This window comes from Mustela lutreola, chromosome 12 (assembly GCF_030435805.1).
Source record: "Mustela lutreola isolate mMusLut2 chromosome 12, mMusLut2.pri, whole genome shotgun sequence".
Taxonomy (NCBI): Eukaryota; Metazoa; Chordata; class Mammalia; order Carnivora; family Mustelidae; genus Mustela; species Mustela lutreola.
Window position 1 is genome coordinate 3,082,315 of NC_081301.1, and position 16,272 is coordinate 3,098,586.

Sequence of the window (16,272 nt, forward strand, 5' to 3'; positions counted from 1 at the left end):
AGGGGGGGCCCCCTGAAGTTCTCCCGGAGAGAGGCAGTCCACATTCTCCAAACTGCCCTATAAGCAGATGTCTGTCATTTGAGGTCAAGTTGTGCTCTAGACACTCCCCACCGGGATCAGGGAGTGGCCACGGCAAGTGGGTGGGGCTGGCTGGCTCCTTGCAGGGGGGCCCAGGCATCAGTACAGGCCAAATGCGGGGGTCCCGTTGTGAGTGAGCCTCCTGGCGGCCTTGGAGAGGCCAGGTGGTCCAGCTGAAAGACAGGCAGAAGGAGCAGAGGCACCACACTCTGGGGCACTGAAACCCCAAGGCCTTCACGGTGTACCGACCTGGACGTCAGCATTCTGGGTTCGAATCCTGCCGGCTCCCAGCCAGGCATCCTTGGGGAAGCCCTTCTCCACCAGATCACCAGAGGACTGGGGCGCAGCAACTATCTACCTTCTGTCCGGCTTCACCCCTGCGGCCTGGGAGCAACGGCCCAGCTGGGGGTCAGGAGCTCCCGGGAGGCAGTGTCAGCCCCGAGCAGGACTTCAGGCCGCCGAGCACACCTCCGTTTCTCTCTGGTTACGGGGAGATGCGCAGATGCTCGGAGTGGCTCCTCCTGAAGGAGGGAAGGCCCGTGACGCTCTTAGTAAACAGCAGAGTCCTCTGTACACACGTTTATTTTTACCAGGATTCCGAAGGCACCGTCTCTCTCCGGCTCGGAGCTGGGCTGGAGTCCCGGCGTTCCCCTCACAGGTGACAACGCTGAGGCAGCCGGTGGCAGAAATCATAATTACGGAGCGCTAGGAATCCGCGAGTGCTAGAAAGCGCTAGAAAGCGCGTCCACGCCCAGCCTGCCACCAGCTGCCTTCTGGGCCACCCCCCTGCCCCCCAGCCTCAGGGCCGGAACATGACTGTCCTCAGATACCAGGGCACTGGGCCTTGGAGAGGTTAACAACCTGCCTCTGGGGCTGGGCCAGACCAAGTACCAGGTCAAGGACCCCAAAGTGCACTTCTAGCAAGGGGTGGCGTTGGGGGGAGGGTGCTGCCCTGGGAGGCGGCCAAGGTCAGGGACATTCCGCTGGAGTCCGGAGGAAGGAAGGGACACTTGGATGAGAAATGCAACCAGGCAGAAAAGCTGGGGAGGCTCTGCGCCCCACGGGGGGTGAGAGGGACCCGGGCCAATCGCAGGGCCTCTGCCGCGATGTGCGGTTCTCTGCATTAATGGATTTTTACAAACCAGCAATTTGAGCCGGGGTGAGGAAGTCGCGCTCAGCGGTCCTCCAGCCCCAGTCTGCAACCCGTGACCCACCTGCCCTCCCTGGGGGCCCGGCGGACGCAGCAAATGCTGTGCCGCACGGCTCCCTCCTGCGCGCCCTCTGACCCCTGCTCCCTCGGCCCTCGGGCTCAGCCCTGGTGTTTCGGTCCCATCTGCCCTCCAGAAGCAGAGGGATTGGGGGTGGCCCCGGGGCGTCACCGCATGCTGTGGGGAAATAAACACAGCTCACGGCTCAGCGCCTGGCTCGCCTCCAAGGCGCTTCGATGGCTGACCTCATTCGGAACCAATTTCAGCGTTTTAATAAGCCCTTTGCTTTTCCACATCTCTCCGAGGCTGTCACCCTCTGCTGTAACCCCCATGGCTCTGCCACGTGACGCCCACCCTGGCTGGCGCCCGGGCCCCCAGGTTGGAGCAAGTGCGGGGAACGGAAGCAGGGGCGGCGGTGGCCGTAAGCCCCGTGGGCCAGGTCAGGTCAGGCCACTCCGCTGGGACCGCAGGGTGGCTGCAGGCTGTGCCCCTTCGGCTTGGGAAGGGACAATCCAGCCTTCTAGCTGGGCAAGAGGCGGGACACAGAGCTGTGGGGGGCAGACTGGGGGCCGGTGAATCCTCTGGGGGATACACCCCCACGCTCCTCCCTGGTCCGGAGCAGCTTGGGGCTGCCACACCCCGCGGGACGCAAGAGACAGCCGGAGCACCCAGCCGGGGGCCCTCTGGCCTGGCCCCCACTCCTTAAGCCTCAGCCAAACAAACACCACTCCGGCAGCAGGTTCGGAGCGCCCCCCCCCCCCCAGCCCCCGGGCCCCTGCCCGCTCAGACGCAGGCACGTTGAGTAATCAGCTCAGGGAGGCTGCGTGGCGGCCCCTCCCAGGCTCAGTGCAAACTGCATCAGAGGTCCTGCCCCAGGTGAAGGTGACGCAGAGCGGCCATATTTGCATCTGGGGGACACTGGGGACATGGCGGGGGAGCGCTGTCCCTCGGCATTTAGATGAGCGTCACCCGCGGGAACGGGGTTTCACCCCAGTGAGAGTGACGGAGGGAGACAGGCAGGAACACAGGACTCAACCTCTCTGCCCCTGGTGGCTTATCTCACTTTGGGCCGGGGGCGGGGGACTGTGGTGATGGAGTCAGGTCATAGGAGAGGCCGGGCTGCTGGGACAGCCCCCCCTTCAAAGGCAAAGGTGCCCCAAATGGGTCAGAGGGCAAGTAAAAGCCCCCAGAATCCCCTCCTCAAAAAACAACCACTACTGGATGTGGACGCCTGGGGGGCTCAGTGGGTTGAGCATCTGCCTTCGGCTCAGGTCGTGATCCCAGGGTCCTGGGATCGAGCCCCGCTTCGGGCTCCCTCCCTCTGCCTGCCAAGCTCCACTTATGTCCTGCTTGTCTTCTCTCTCTCTCTCTCTCTGTCAAATAAATAAAATCTCTAAACGAAGAACGTCACTACTACTAACAGTTCCATGAATCCCTTCTCAACGTCCCTTTCCGTGATCTTCTAACTCCCATTCATGGTTTATTGTTTATTTGTGTAGTGCGTGTATGACGTGACATAACACCCACCGTCGCGACCGTTTGTAGGTGCACGGGGACGTGAGGCACATTCCCACTCTTGTGCAGCTGTCCCCCCTGCCGGTGTCCAGAACTTTCCGTCTTCCTCCACCGAGTCCCGCCGTCCCCGTGGAACGCAGACCCTCCCCGCCCCCTCGCTGTGCTCTCCATCTCCATGGACCCACCCACTCTGGGCTCCTCCGAATCCTACAGGATTTGCCCTTTCATAGCTGCCTTATTTCACTCTGCCTCGTGATGAGGCTGCCCACGCCGTAGCTGGTGTCACTGTGCCCTTCCTTTCGGAGGCTGAGTGACATTCCGCGCTGTGGACAGACCCGGCTTTGTGGGCCCATCATCCGCAGACGGACACTTGGTGGTTGGGAAGGTGTCGTTTTGGGGCAAACACCGGCTCCGGTCCCGGTCGTTGGCAGTTCTTGGAGGCTCCCGGCGGAAACAGGGCTGCCGGCTCCCCCAGGAACCCCGTGTTCTTGGGGATGGGTCAGTGCTGCTCGCCCTCGCCCTTTCCACCTCCGTGTGGACACACAGCAGCTGTTTGCACACCTGCCCGGCCTTGTTCGCTCGGCCGGTTCTCAAGGGTTCCAGCACGGCGGGGCTCCGATCCTTGTGCCAGCTCCCCGTTGACAAATATTTGGGTTTGCTTTTTAATTAAACGAGCAGGGGCGGTGGTGGTGCGCTGAACACTCTTGCATGGCTATCCTTCGCGCTGGGGCCTGTGGTGTCTCAGGATAAATCCCTGGAAGTGGAATTTGGGGTGTGGGTAAGAGGGTGGGTGCAAAAGCAGCCGGGCTTCCTGACCGCAATCGTTTCCAAGGCTCGAAGGCCTTGACGGAGGAGCTCGTCCAACCTGGCTTGTCTCTGCTACCCCAAAGACCAAGCCGCGTCCCCAGAACAAACCGCTGCTTACAGGTAAGTAGGTTTCAACCTCGTTGATGGGCCAAATTTGCTATTGGACCAGGCAGCCGCCCTCCGGCTACGGTCAAATGCATCACATACATAAACACAAATTCAATAAAGCCCAAGGCTGGCCATCTGCTTTTCAAAGAGGAAGCTGTAGAAATGAGCAGGTCCCCACGCCCGGGGGCCTCTGACATTCACGTGGTAAGAACGGGACACGATCTGCCCACCCTGATCCAATTTTCCCGCAGCTGATCAAGTTAGGGAGAGACGCGTTCAGTAACGCACCAGACGGGGGTGGGGGGGTGCTCGGAGACGAATTAAAACCACCAGGACACAGATCTGCCGCACGTAGGAGGTGAGGGGGTGGCGGGAGCTGGAGGACAGGCGGGTGGGCGTCTTTCCGGAGGCACTTGGTCGGTGTCTGGAGCAACAGGTTGTCTCGGAAGGGCTGAGTGTCTGAGTGTCACACTGCAGAAAGCTCGTGCCCCCGTCCCCGGACAGCAGGACTGGGACGTCGGTCACCGTGTGGTCACTGCTAAGGGCTCTAGATCCATCCCGGAGCCTTGGAGGACCACGTCTGGCCGCGTCCTTTGCCGCAGTCTCCTGGTTGTTTGTTGTCCCTCAGAACATCTCAGCACGGAGGCCGGTCTTTTAAAAACCGAGTCGTCAGGGCGCCGCCTGCGTAGCTCAGGGGGTTGAGCCTCTGCCTTCGGCTCAGGTCATGGTCTCAGGGTCCTGGGATCGAGCCCCCCAATCAGGATCTCTGCTAGGCGTGGAGCCTGCTTCCCCCTCTTTCTCTGCCTGCCTCTCTGCCTACTTGGGATCTCGCTCTGTGTCAATTAAATAAATAAATAATCTTTAAAAAAAAAAAAAGAAAAGAAAAGAAAAAGAAAAACCAAGTAGTCAACTGACACGAAGGGGCAGTAGAACCCCGGGGAGGCCAGCGTCTCCGTCAGGGAGCAAAGGAACATCCCTCGCTCGGAGGAAGGCCTCAGGAGTCACCGATGAGTTGTGTGGCTTTGGCGTCTTGGTTATTCTCCATTGTGCAGTCTAAGAATGCCAGGAAGACCCCCTTTTCAGTCTCAGTCTGACAATATCCTCTGCAGAAAAGAGACGCTGTGTGCTTTGGGGGCTGGCCTGCATGCAGGACCTGTGGAGCCTCCCCGGCTCTGGCCAGGGGCCCGCTGGGCATCCGGGGCCAAGACGCTCTCTGCAGGCTGATTAATAGTACTCGGGGCCTTCGGTCACATGAGGAGCTAAACATGCCCCCTCCCCGGTCCTACTAAGGGTCAGAAAAAAGTTTTTAAAAGAAAAAAAATTTTGAAAAATAAGTAAAAGAAAAAAATCTAGATAAAATTAGTTTGAACAAATGAGTCATTTCAGGGGATCGGAATTCTGTAGGAATCACAGAAAGATTAAAAAAAAAAAAATCGGAGAGGACCACATTCCAAGAGATGCCCAGACTGGGCAGCTGCCGACGCAGCTGGAGCCGCCCCCATCAGGAGTCGGGGAGGTGGGACACAGGGGTGGGGTGGGGGCAACGGTCTGCGTGCTCCCTGCCCACCGGCGTGGACGGCAGAGAGCCCCCAAGTCCCCAGATTAAAGCAGAGGGTGGTCACCATAGGAGGACAGTGACCAGGAAACCACAGACCTCGGTGAAGCAAGGGACCCCCAGTCCGAGGGAGCCATTCCCCGCCCGCCTCGCCTGGGTGCGCGGACCTCCCCGTCTTCCATCAGAGGCTTTGAGACAGACGCGGCAGCGGCAGAGAGATCCGCAGGGAAGCTGATGCCGAAACAGGCGACGGCCACGTGACCGAGCACGCGAGGCAAGCAGCCCCGCGGAAGAGACCCGCCGCCTCCGAGACAGAAACCCTGACGCCCAGGGGAGCAAACTGATTGAGTCAACAGAAGGAGAATTTAAAATACGCATAATTACTACCTTTAGAGAGATAAGAGGGGTTATCGGATCCATGAAGCAAGCATGGGCTTTTATATAAAAGAACTAATTAGAGATCTTGGAATTTAAAATAGATGGGCTGGGAGCGGAAAGGAGGCATCTGAGGAGCAAATCGGCTGAAGACCGGGCAGGTGCCGCGCCAGGAGCTCGTCTTAAAGGGCAAAGTCACGGAAAGACGAGGCAGAAGTCGGGACCTTGGGGACAGCGCCAGACGCCCCTCGGCCATCCGATAGATGTTCCCCAAGTGACACATTGAGGACAGAGAGGAGAAGCTGCCACAGAGAGACGCCCACGTTCCGCTCCAAGAACTGGCCGGGCGCAGACCAGCGAACCAGGCCCCCTCTAGACGCGCAGCCCGTTTCCAGGTGGACGGGGGTAGAGCGAAGGTCCCCGTGTTCCCGGAGAGAGCCTCGCGCAGGCGCCCGGAGCCGCGGTGAGGAAGGCAGGGACGCACCTGCGGAGGCGTGGGAGCGGGTCCCTGTCCCTTCTCCTGTGGGCAGCACCAGGCGGCAGGAGACGCAGGCCCCTCCTTCCACGTCCAGAGAGGAGATGCCGCCCAACCCAGCACCCAGCTCGGGGATGTTACCCCCACCCTTCCTGACAGCGCTACATCCAGTGACTCGACCTGACAGCACCAACATCTTAACCCGAGGAAGAGGAAGGCAGGACGCAGGCATCGACGGGGAGATGAAACCGAACAGAACTCGAGCGAAGTCTGGGTCGTTCCGCTGTTATCAGCACCTCTCGCTGTCATTGTGTTAGGTTCAAACACAAGAAACTTGCGCAAAACGAGTTTACAAAGACTCGTGTGCCCACCGCTCAGACCGCCTGTGCGACTGTTGTGCTACGATTGCTTTGTTTTTATAAAATTAACACCCATCCCAGGTTCGGTCAAGCTGCCTGACCTCCCCTCACATCAAAGCCGTTTCTCAGCTCACAGCTAATTGGGTTAAAATAACAGGCACAAAAACATTGATTTTTTTTTTTTAAAGTGTTTATTTCGTAAACGGCCACCTTGTTAAACTCGTAATTGTCTTGATAAATCTCCGCTGGATTCGCTTGAATTTACGAAGCGGAATTTTCCGAGTGTCAGGGCATCGTCCCAGCGCGGCGTCTCCAGGCTCCGTGTCTGTGTCTTGTATTTCTGTCCCGCGTTCTCGCCAGGCTCGGGGAAGCAACTGCGTGGGGACCGGGGGCAGGCAGCCTCGGGATAGGACACCTGCTGCCGACGCATGTCCGTACCCTTCCGCAGGTTAGCAAGACTCTCTCCTTTCCTTTTCGATCAGCAGGAGCCTCTGACTGTGTTCGCCGCCTTCTGGCCTCTACTCAGGCTGTCCAAGCTTTCCCGGCCTTTCTGAGAAGGCGGAGCTCCGCTTCTCAAACCTTCGGACCTCGAGATCCCTTTATGCTACTAAAAACTTCTGAAGACCGTAAGAGCCGACATGCAGAACGTCGGTTTCCAAGTTTTACTGTCGGATAAAAAGGAAAATCTTTGTAAGCAAAGATAAAACCTTGTCCTCCTGGTGGGAGCTGTCGTGTTGCAAAGACAAAGCTCCAGCATATTGATTCTAATAAGCAGAGATAGACTCTGCAGTCAAGGGCGAGTCACAGCAGAACTGGCCGCATTTTGTTTCCCTTCCTAGTAGTAAACGCAGTAGCTCTGGACCTTAGCAGAGATGCTGTCTGATTTCCACACACGCTTTCCGTATGATAGCTCACTTACTGTTTATACCAACCCTTGGAGCAGTATTGGTTCATTATTACCCCATTTTACAGCTGAGGAAGCCAAAGCCCAGAGAAGTCGAGCAACTTGTCCAAAGGCACACAGCGGGAGGCAGCAGGGCTGGGGCTTGAATGAGGCTGTTTGGTCCGAGCATCTCGGCCACTCTCGGTCCACGTCTCCGGATGTAGGGTTTCTTCCAGCCGATCTGCAGTTCAATCCAGGCTTGATTAGGGCCCCTACAGGGTTCCCAATCTCCCAGGTGGATTATACAGATCATTCAGAAGAGAAGAACTCAAAAAAACCATGAAGCAGAGTAAGAGGATGTTGGCAAGCCTCCACGTAACCGCAGCTCCGGGGTCCTGGGAAAGTGGCACGTGTCGTGTGCCGGCGAACACACGGGCGCGGGGATCGTAGAGCAGTAGAGGCTCCGAGACCAGACCCCTGGGTGTCTGATGGATGCAGTTTCCACTTCAGTAGGGAACTGGTGACGCCTGGCTCTTCGTGCATCAAAACAAAACACAAACAAGACCAGGTAAACTTCTAGCTCATATCCACGAAAATCCTACATGGGTTAAAAACCAAACATCAGCTCAGAATGGCTCAAACAGTAAAGAAAATACCGTCCACTTTCACGAGCCTCCCAGCAAGCCTGGCAGACAGCGCCCGGGAGAGCTGGCGGCCTCACCTCCATGGCAGACCCTGAACCCCAGGGAAGACGAACACCCGCCTGGGAGGAGAGAGTTGGGTCCCGTCAAGCAGGCGCGGGATTCCTGTCCCGAGCGTGTAAAGAGCGTGTGCACATCGGCGTGGGACCCGAGAACCGGGGAACGGGGAAGCAGGCAGGTGATGGGAGCAGACGTGGGGAAGGTTCTCAACCTCGCCGGCAGGCAGGACGACGCTAAGTCAGCCCTGGCGAGAGCGCTTTCCGCCGACAAGTGGGAGGAAACAGCCCGGATTACTGACACCCGCACTGGTGAGCATGTGAGAGACAGGCCTTGTCCAGCACGGCGGAGGGGAAGGCACGTCCAGCAGGGGCCCCGGGACGAGAAGGCTCGAGGAGCCTCAGAAAGCAGTTTGTAGGGAGAAGTGGGCCAGGGAGAGGAAGCCGCGTGGGAGAGGCCGCGACTGGGCCGGGAGGGGCGAGGCTCCCGAGAAAGGGGTAGAGGAGCTGGTGTGTGGCACGGACAGACACGACACCACCTGGCACTGGCCCCACAGTGAAGGAGCCACAGCCCGAGGACCCCCCCCCCCCCCCAGCTCTCTCCCCATCCGGGCCACGCCAGCCGGGAAGGGGCAAGAGAGTGTCCCTCGAAAAGCCCCCACCACCCGCCTCTGACACACAGCCCCCAGGACCCCTTTAAAAAAAAAAAGATTTTATTTATTTTTTTGATGGAGAGAGACAGCGAGAGAGGGAACATGAGCAGGGGGAGTGGGAGAGGGAGAAGCAGGCTTCCCGCCGAGCAGGGAGCCCGACGCGGGGCTCGATCCCAGGACTCTGGGATCACGACCTGAGCTGAAGGCAGACGCTTAAGGACTGAGCCACCCAGGTTCCCGGCTTGAGCCCCTTGTAAGAGCCACTCGCCGCCACACGCGAGGGCAGGGGGTCCTCAACCCTAGGTTTCAGGGGAAGGAAGCGCAGTTCACCCAGGCAGCCCTGGAGGAGGCTCCCCATGAAGGGACGGGAAATGTAAATCTCTCAAACATGAGTCTCTCGCAACGTTGCCTCTGGGGAACACAAGCCATGGGTCTCCTGGTCTCTTGGTGGTGTGAATACCCCAGCTTCTCACCACAACAAACCAGAGCAAGGTACGCCTGGGCGGCTCAGTCAGTGAAGCCTCTGCCTCCCGCTCGGGTCATGAGCTCAGGGTCCTGGGATCGAGTCCTATGTCGGGCTCCCTGCTCAGCGGGGGGCCTGCTTCTCCCTCTCTGTCTCTGTCTCTCTCTCTCAAATAAATAAGTAAAACCTTAAAACAAAACAAAACAAAAAACAGAGCAAAAGGAAAATGGTGCAGCGGGAGAGGCCAGGCCGGCTCGGGGCAAGGGCACATGTGCTTGCGTGTGATGACGGTTTCGTAATGAGGACAGCGGTCCAGGTCCCTTTCCCCACCCAGGAGCCACTCTGCAGCCTCAGCTGTGGGGAGGGGTCCGGTTTGGGGTGCCGGGGGTCAGCGACAAGACCAGGGATGGTGCTGGAGGGCACGTGGAGGGCAGAGTTTACAGCCGGGGCCTCCCCTTCCTGCCACGTTTCTGACCGCGATTCGCAGAGCGGATCAGCAGCCTGGCGCCTAGCCAGGTCGGGGGCAGAGCCTCCATCGGCCCCAGTTCGGAGGCCCCTGCTGACGTGTCTCCAGATGTTCTCCCCAGAGCCTCGCACGCAGCAGAGTGTTGCCAAGGGAAAGACAAGAATGTCAAGCCCTCTCAAGAGCCCAGGGGATGAGGGAAGGCCTGCCAGGCAGGGCTGTGGAGTCCCCGGGCTGGTCAGTGGGAAGTGGCCACGGGCAGGGGCCACGGGTAAATACCAGCACCCCACCCCCGGCCCCATCAGAGCTAAGGAAGCCATCCCGCCGAGGCCCCCACCCCCCATCCCCCGGGATGGAGGAAGCCCCTGGGACCAGGGCTCCAGACACCAGCACGGAGGCTCCAGGCCAGAAGAGACGGGGGATTGGTACTCCGCACAGGGTTTGCTGCGAGGTTGGCCGCATCGTGCTGGTAGGGCCCCGCCGAGTCTGGGCGAGCCGAGGCTCCCCTCGCCCTCACCCTCGGTGGTACGCGGATCTGTGCAGCTCAGAGCCACACCTGGGGGAGCCGAGCCTCGACGGCAGCTGAGTGGGAAGGGCGCGCACCCACCCCGGGAGCAGGGCCAGGACCCGGTCCCTTCCAGCCCGCCTCTAAGCTCTTGTCTCTCCGTGGCCCTGCCCCACTGCAGTGCGGAGCTTGTCGGTCTGACCACCACCAGGTTTGCATCCTTAGGTCCAAGTTCGGGACCAGCCCAGACTGCGGGCTGAGCCCGGGAGGCGGCAGTAGATCCATTAGAACATCGGTTCCGAGAGGGCAGGGCTGGGCCTGGGGAGGGATGGTGGGCCGGGCCAGCCTGGAGAGCTGAGGTTACCCCCCACCTGGGGAACAGTCTGTCTGCTTCCTGAAGCACCGGGGCACTGGGATGTGTGCAGGACAGATTCGGGGGCACAGAAGCTCTGCTGAGGGGTCTCAGGCTGATCCAAGAGTCCCCAGGGCTGATGGGCTCAGATGGGCTCTGCCCCTTCTTTCTGGGAGGCCCCAGGACAGGGACACGGGGCTCTGGTCACAAGTCACCCCTGAGTTGCTCAGGACCTCGATAGCCTGGCTGGTCACTTGCACTTCCTCGTCAGTCCAACAGGAACAGTCTCAGTGGCCAGTGGTCCCCAGCGGGGGTGTGAGGAGCGAAGGGACGGTGTGCTTCTGGTCACCCTGTGTCGGGGGTACAGAAAATCCTGGACCAGCACAGATCCTCCAGCTCCTGCCTTCGTGCCGAGGCTGGCCCTAGGAGACAGTGGAGAACAGAAAAGGCAAAACTCTGTCTTCACGGCTCTTCCGGCCCCGAGCAGACGGACAGGGGACGAGGCAGCCCACGGCTGAGACTGTGCCTGGAATCAGGGCCACGAACAGTGCACACAGGGGCTGGGTGGAGAGGAGCGAGGCGGGGGCTCCTGAGGATGAATTCATCCTCCGCCCTCCTCTGGGGGGTTATGAGAGGGCCGTGGGCATCTCCAGGTCATGGTACTGTGTAGGGACCGTAGGTGAGGCTCCTGAGCCTCCCCAGGCCACCCAGACATGGGGGTGGGGGGCAGCCAGGTGAGGGCAGGAGGGAGCCTTGGGGTCCCACACCTCACCCTGCCCCTTTGACTGCAGAGCACCAGCTTAGTCCCTGTCCTCGGTCTGTCGTGCTCATTCTGCTTCCACATCTTAACCCGATGGCCCCCCCTCTTTCTCTGCTCCCACAGCCTCCCTCCTGCTGGCCCCCAGTCCAAATCTGTCCCGTCGGCCACGGCAGCAGGGGCTGCTGGCAGGGATGGGTCTGATAAGACAGCGACGGCCAAGCCCTTGTTTTCCATCTTTGTGCCCCAGAGACAGTCGGGTGCTCTAGGGCCCCGGGGGGGCGTGACTGCTGTGGCCCCTAGAGACTGTCCCACAGGAAGGCCCTGCTCTCCCCACCTCCCATGACACAGCATCGGCACGTGTGACGTCTGCCCGTGTCACATCACCTTCGCCCTTCTGTTCAAGTGAGCAGCACTCCGCCTCCTCTAGAAGCCCGTGCTAACAGAAGCAGACAGGTTATGGGGAGATGGCTTTAATTTTAGGATCCTACAGTCCAAATAGGCAATGTCTTATTTTTATCTCCTGTTTTTCAGCAGGAGAGACTCGGGCCTCCCTGGCAGCATAGGACGGGCTCCGCACAGACTTCAGAGTTAGACGGGGGGCTGGGGGGGCTCGGCGTGACCTAGGGCAGGCCGTTCACCTTCTCCGGTGTCAGACGGGTAAAACAAGGCAAGATTCCTTGCCCCCCATCCCCGGGCTGTCGGGAGAGCCGCGCACTAGTGAGCTCACCCCACGTGTGTAGTCCTGTCCCGGGGCCCGTGCCGCCCGACCCAGGGAGCCCCGTCTCCTCAGCCCTCGGACCCTCGCCCACTCCGACCTCCCGGCTGCGGGGCCCCCGCTCCGTCGCCCACCACGGTGCGCCGACGTGAATGACCGGGCGCGGCCGGGCTCGCGCGGTCGGCATCTGCTCAAGCTGTGGCGAGTGGGCCGGCCGGGGAGCGAAGATGACAGACAGCAGCGGCGCTCTTGGGAACGCTCCTCGGGAGAAACACTCCCAGACACGGAGGAGACGGGAGACTCTCCCGTAGCCCCCGCCTCACGCCCCACCCTCGGCAGGACGTGTCACGATGAACGGTGACTCACCTGAGGAGCCCCGGGGGACCCCGACGGCAGGCGCCGCCTCGCCTTCATCCATCATCCTCGCAGATTCCTCAAGAACGAGCTATCAAGCTCGCTGTCACAACGTTGTACAATGTTGCCGTCATGAAAACCACCAGTAATTCCGGCTCACACAGACAGGCTGTCTGTTCAAACCAAGGCGATGGAAACACCGCGCGGCGTGTGCCCGAGCCCCCACGGGCACCCCCAGCGGCCCATTCCCGTGGCCCCACGGGCTCCACATCTGACCTTCGCCCTCTCGCTCTCCTGCCCGTCTTGTCATTCTCCCGTCACACCTAAAAGACGCCCCGCCCAGAGCCCTTGATCTGGAACGCGAGTGCACCTTGCCTCGCCAACATCACAAAATAATCACAATGTCATGGCGTTGCTCAGCTCCCCTCACCCCCCCCAAATCTACTCTCTAAATGGGCTTGGCCTGATGGATATTGTGGAATTGGGTGGACACAGGTTCAGTGATGTAAGTGACACAGAGCCCATTCGATCAAAGGCAAAACCCCTCAGGAGGGCCAGGAGTGCAGACCAGGGAAAGAAAACAATTCAAAGACCAAACAAAGGTTAATTTAGTAATTGCCCAAAGGCACCAGCAATTTCCAGAAGTCCGTGCTGGTGGAAACAGCAGCCATTTGGGTCATTTGGCCCAGTGCCTATTTGGGGACAGAAGAACTTGGAAGACTCCATCCACATGGGGCCCCCTTTGGTGGCCTGAGAGCCGCTGGGCAGATGGAATGGGGGCCGGGCAGGGGGGCGCCCCGGCTGAGCTGCCATCAGCCACCCCTTCTGAAACCTCAGGGACTTCCTAGACCGGAGGGGTCCCCTGGGGGCCAGCTCAGCCAGCTTGTCTGCTATGAGAGGTCAGCCAGCTGCTGCTTGGACACGTCTAGTGATGGTGGACTCACTCCCTCTTGAGGATTCCCAGAAAGGGAATTGGAAAAGCTCCGGGCCATTCTTCGTATCCGGGCCGAATCATGACTCGTCAAGAACTTGGCTCTCCGGTGTCCCCACCCGATGAGACTCAGGTCAGAAGCAGCAGCTGCATGCGCACCCTTTCCCTCCAAGAGCACAATTTCCTCCGTCTGAGTTGACACGTGACTACCTTCCGTGTGCGGCTACGATCAGGAGGCCCACGCACCCGCAGTCACCGGCATGATTTATTCCTAGACGTCAAGTCAGGGAGTGCGGCAGAGCCCCGGAGAGAAACGGGCATTGGCTGTCACGGCCCCTCCCCTACAAGCGATCCACCCTGGCCCCCCAAGAAAGTGGATGGACACGAAGGTCTTGTCTTTAGAGCACAGGGATGATCATCCAAAGCTCCATTTGGCCCCAGTGGAAAATGAACCCTTGTAAACAGCCACACGTGTTCGAACGGGTTGGGGCTTTTTAACCAACTCGGCCATCTGTTGGATCTGAGTGTTGTCCATGACGCTCTGTGCTGGGAAAGATTCTGGTGATGCGGCCGTGGTAGCCGCCATCGGCAGAAGCTGTCATGGAGCAGGAAGCATATGGTGGTGGCAGGAGCACCGGGGAGGGGCGGGGTGGCACGGAGCCGCTCCTCCCACCCCCACGACGGCTTTTGGCCAACCTGAAAGAACTATGTGTAGCTCAAATCCTCTTGTCGCCAGCACCAGGAGAACTGGCTGCTCAAGGAAACCTGACAGTGGATTGTTCCCATCAAGTCGGACCAGGGACTCCTCACTTTCCCCCCATTGTTATTTTTGGAAATGGGGTTTTTCCTTGAGCCAGGCCATGGCTCGGTCACAGGAAGAGTGAGTTCAATGTGACCTTGGAATATCGTTCTCCAAAGGAAATCCGTTCAATGCAGTGCGTCCTCCCCCTCCCCCCCGGGACCAGTGGTCAGCTACTTCATGCCTCGGTGACCACCGGTAAAGGGAGAGTAAGAAGGCTCTCTAATTTATATGTTGTGTTTTCCATCCTGGATTAAGTAAAACGGGCTCTGAGGGCATCGTCACATGCCTCCGGAGCCCACCTCTGCAGAGCATGGGAAAGAAATCAGTGCCTCATGGGGTCAGGAGCTCCGGAGGTCTGCAGCTGCCCAGACCACAGCTGGGGAATTCTGCGGCGTGTGCATGGAAAGCAGACGTGGGAAGAAGGCCGCTGGAGATGGCTGGTGAAGAGGACTTGGCAGTGATGCTCCTTTTAAAATTCTTGGCACACGTTTGCCAGGATCTAAGCAGTCCTGAAATTAAAAAAAAAAAAAAAAAGTGGCTCAGTTGTCATAATCGGGATTTTGACAGAAAATGTCAATTTAAAGGATTTCTAAGCTGACTCCTTGGGCACTGATTGGCTGGCTGGTTTGCATCTCTCACACTCTCCCCCCCACCCAGCCTCCTTATATGGACTTTCCATTAATGTTCCCATATTTTTTCCTAGGTTGGGGAGAACATCAAAAATCCGGAAGGAGGGTGTAAGGAGCACGTGTTTGGGACTTAGTCTAGCCCCGCTCTGGTCTGCAGCTCCCCAGCCTCCGATCTTCGCCGCAGACTGAGGGCACTACCAGCGTCTGTCTCACTGGATTGTTGAGAAGATTTAAATGAGACAGTGCAGGCAACGCGTTCAGCCTCGTGTCTGGGACGTACTGAGCCCACGATGAGGGATGTTTATCATGAAATTAGTGCCTGGTGGAAGCAGGTACTGCACACAGTTAATTAATGAATCAAGCAGAGCCACTGATCCCTTAGGAAATGAGGCAGGTGACGTTTAATTATCCCGCTTGGAAGGGACAGAAGTACTCACAGGGGCAGACGCCAGCTCTTTCCATTAGTTAAGTGGAATGAGGTACCTGCCCGCTTTGCTATAAGGAAACTCTCTAGAGTCAGGATGGCTTGAACAGCTTTGGGAAGCTGGGCAGTCACCGTGCCCAGGGGACCTGACAGGGTGAGGTGGCAGGCCGGACATGTGTTGGTCTGTAAGGACTCACCCTTTCGGTCCTGGGGTGTGATGCTGAGCAAGTTGCTTCCCGTTCTCTCCTTAGCCCACCTATCAGGTGGAAATGATCTCTGGGCTGGTCATTTGATTCCCTCTACATGTCCTCAGTATTCTCATCTCGAGAATGGGAGTGAAGTCACAGGTTCTTCCTACCAGGATATAGCTTCTTACAAAGAACTTCAGAGTCAAAAAAGCAAACATTCTACTCTGTTTTCAATGTACGAGGCATGGTTCTTAATGCTCCACATACTCTAATATTTCATTCCAGACCCCTTCCAGCCCAGGGGCCCTGTGGCTTCAACCTCTGCTCGAGTATCTACTTGCAGGGGCCGAGGTCACTCACTGCCTCTCGGAGACTCCTTTCAGGTGGGGGGACCTCGTGTCAGGAAGGAATCGGCCCTATCTGTTCTCCGTCAAGGTGCAGCCGTTGCTCCCAACTCCGTGCTTTGTGGTCCCAAGGAAGACGTCTGCTCCCTTCCCCTATGGATGCCCTGAGAGGTCCAAGGGCAGCTAGCAGACCCTAGCCCCACCAGCCCAGAGGGGGACAAGCACTGCCCTTTCTCTCCCTGGCCAGGTGGTTGGTTGTTCGCCAGGAACTGGAAACAAACCACGATAAAGACCAGCATTTGCTGCGCACTCACTGTGTGTCAGGCCCCTGGACGCCCCTCCCCCGCGTTCTCAGACCACCCCGACAGGCACCTGCATGACTCATTTCAGGACCAGAGACTCCCCCTCCCCTGGGAAGAACTTGCCCCAAGGTCGCACTGTGGGGTTAGCAGCAGCAGCTTCAGCCTGACTCCCAATCCCAGCGCTGTGGAAACGGGGAGCGCCGGAAAGCAGGCGAAGAGCAACGGGAGCCCCCGCAGGACGCGTGGCGGGGACCGGGGCGCCCCCCAGGCCGGCGGGAGGTCTCAGGGCCTCGGCCCGGCCTCGGCCCCAGGCAGATGAGCCGTCAG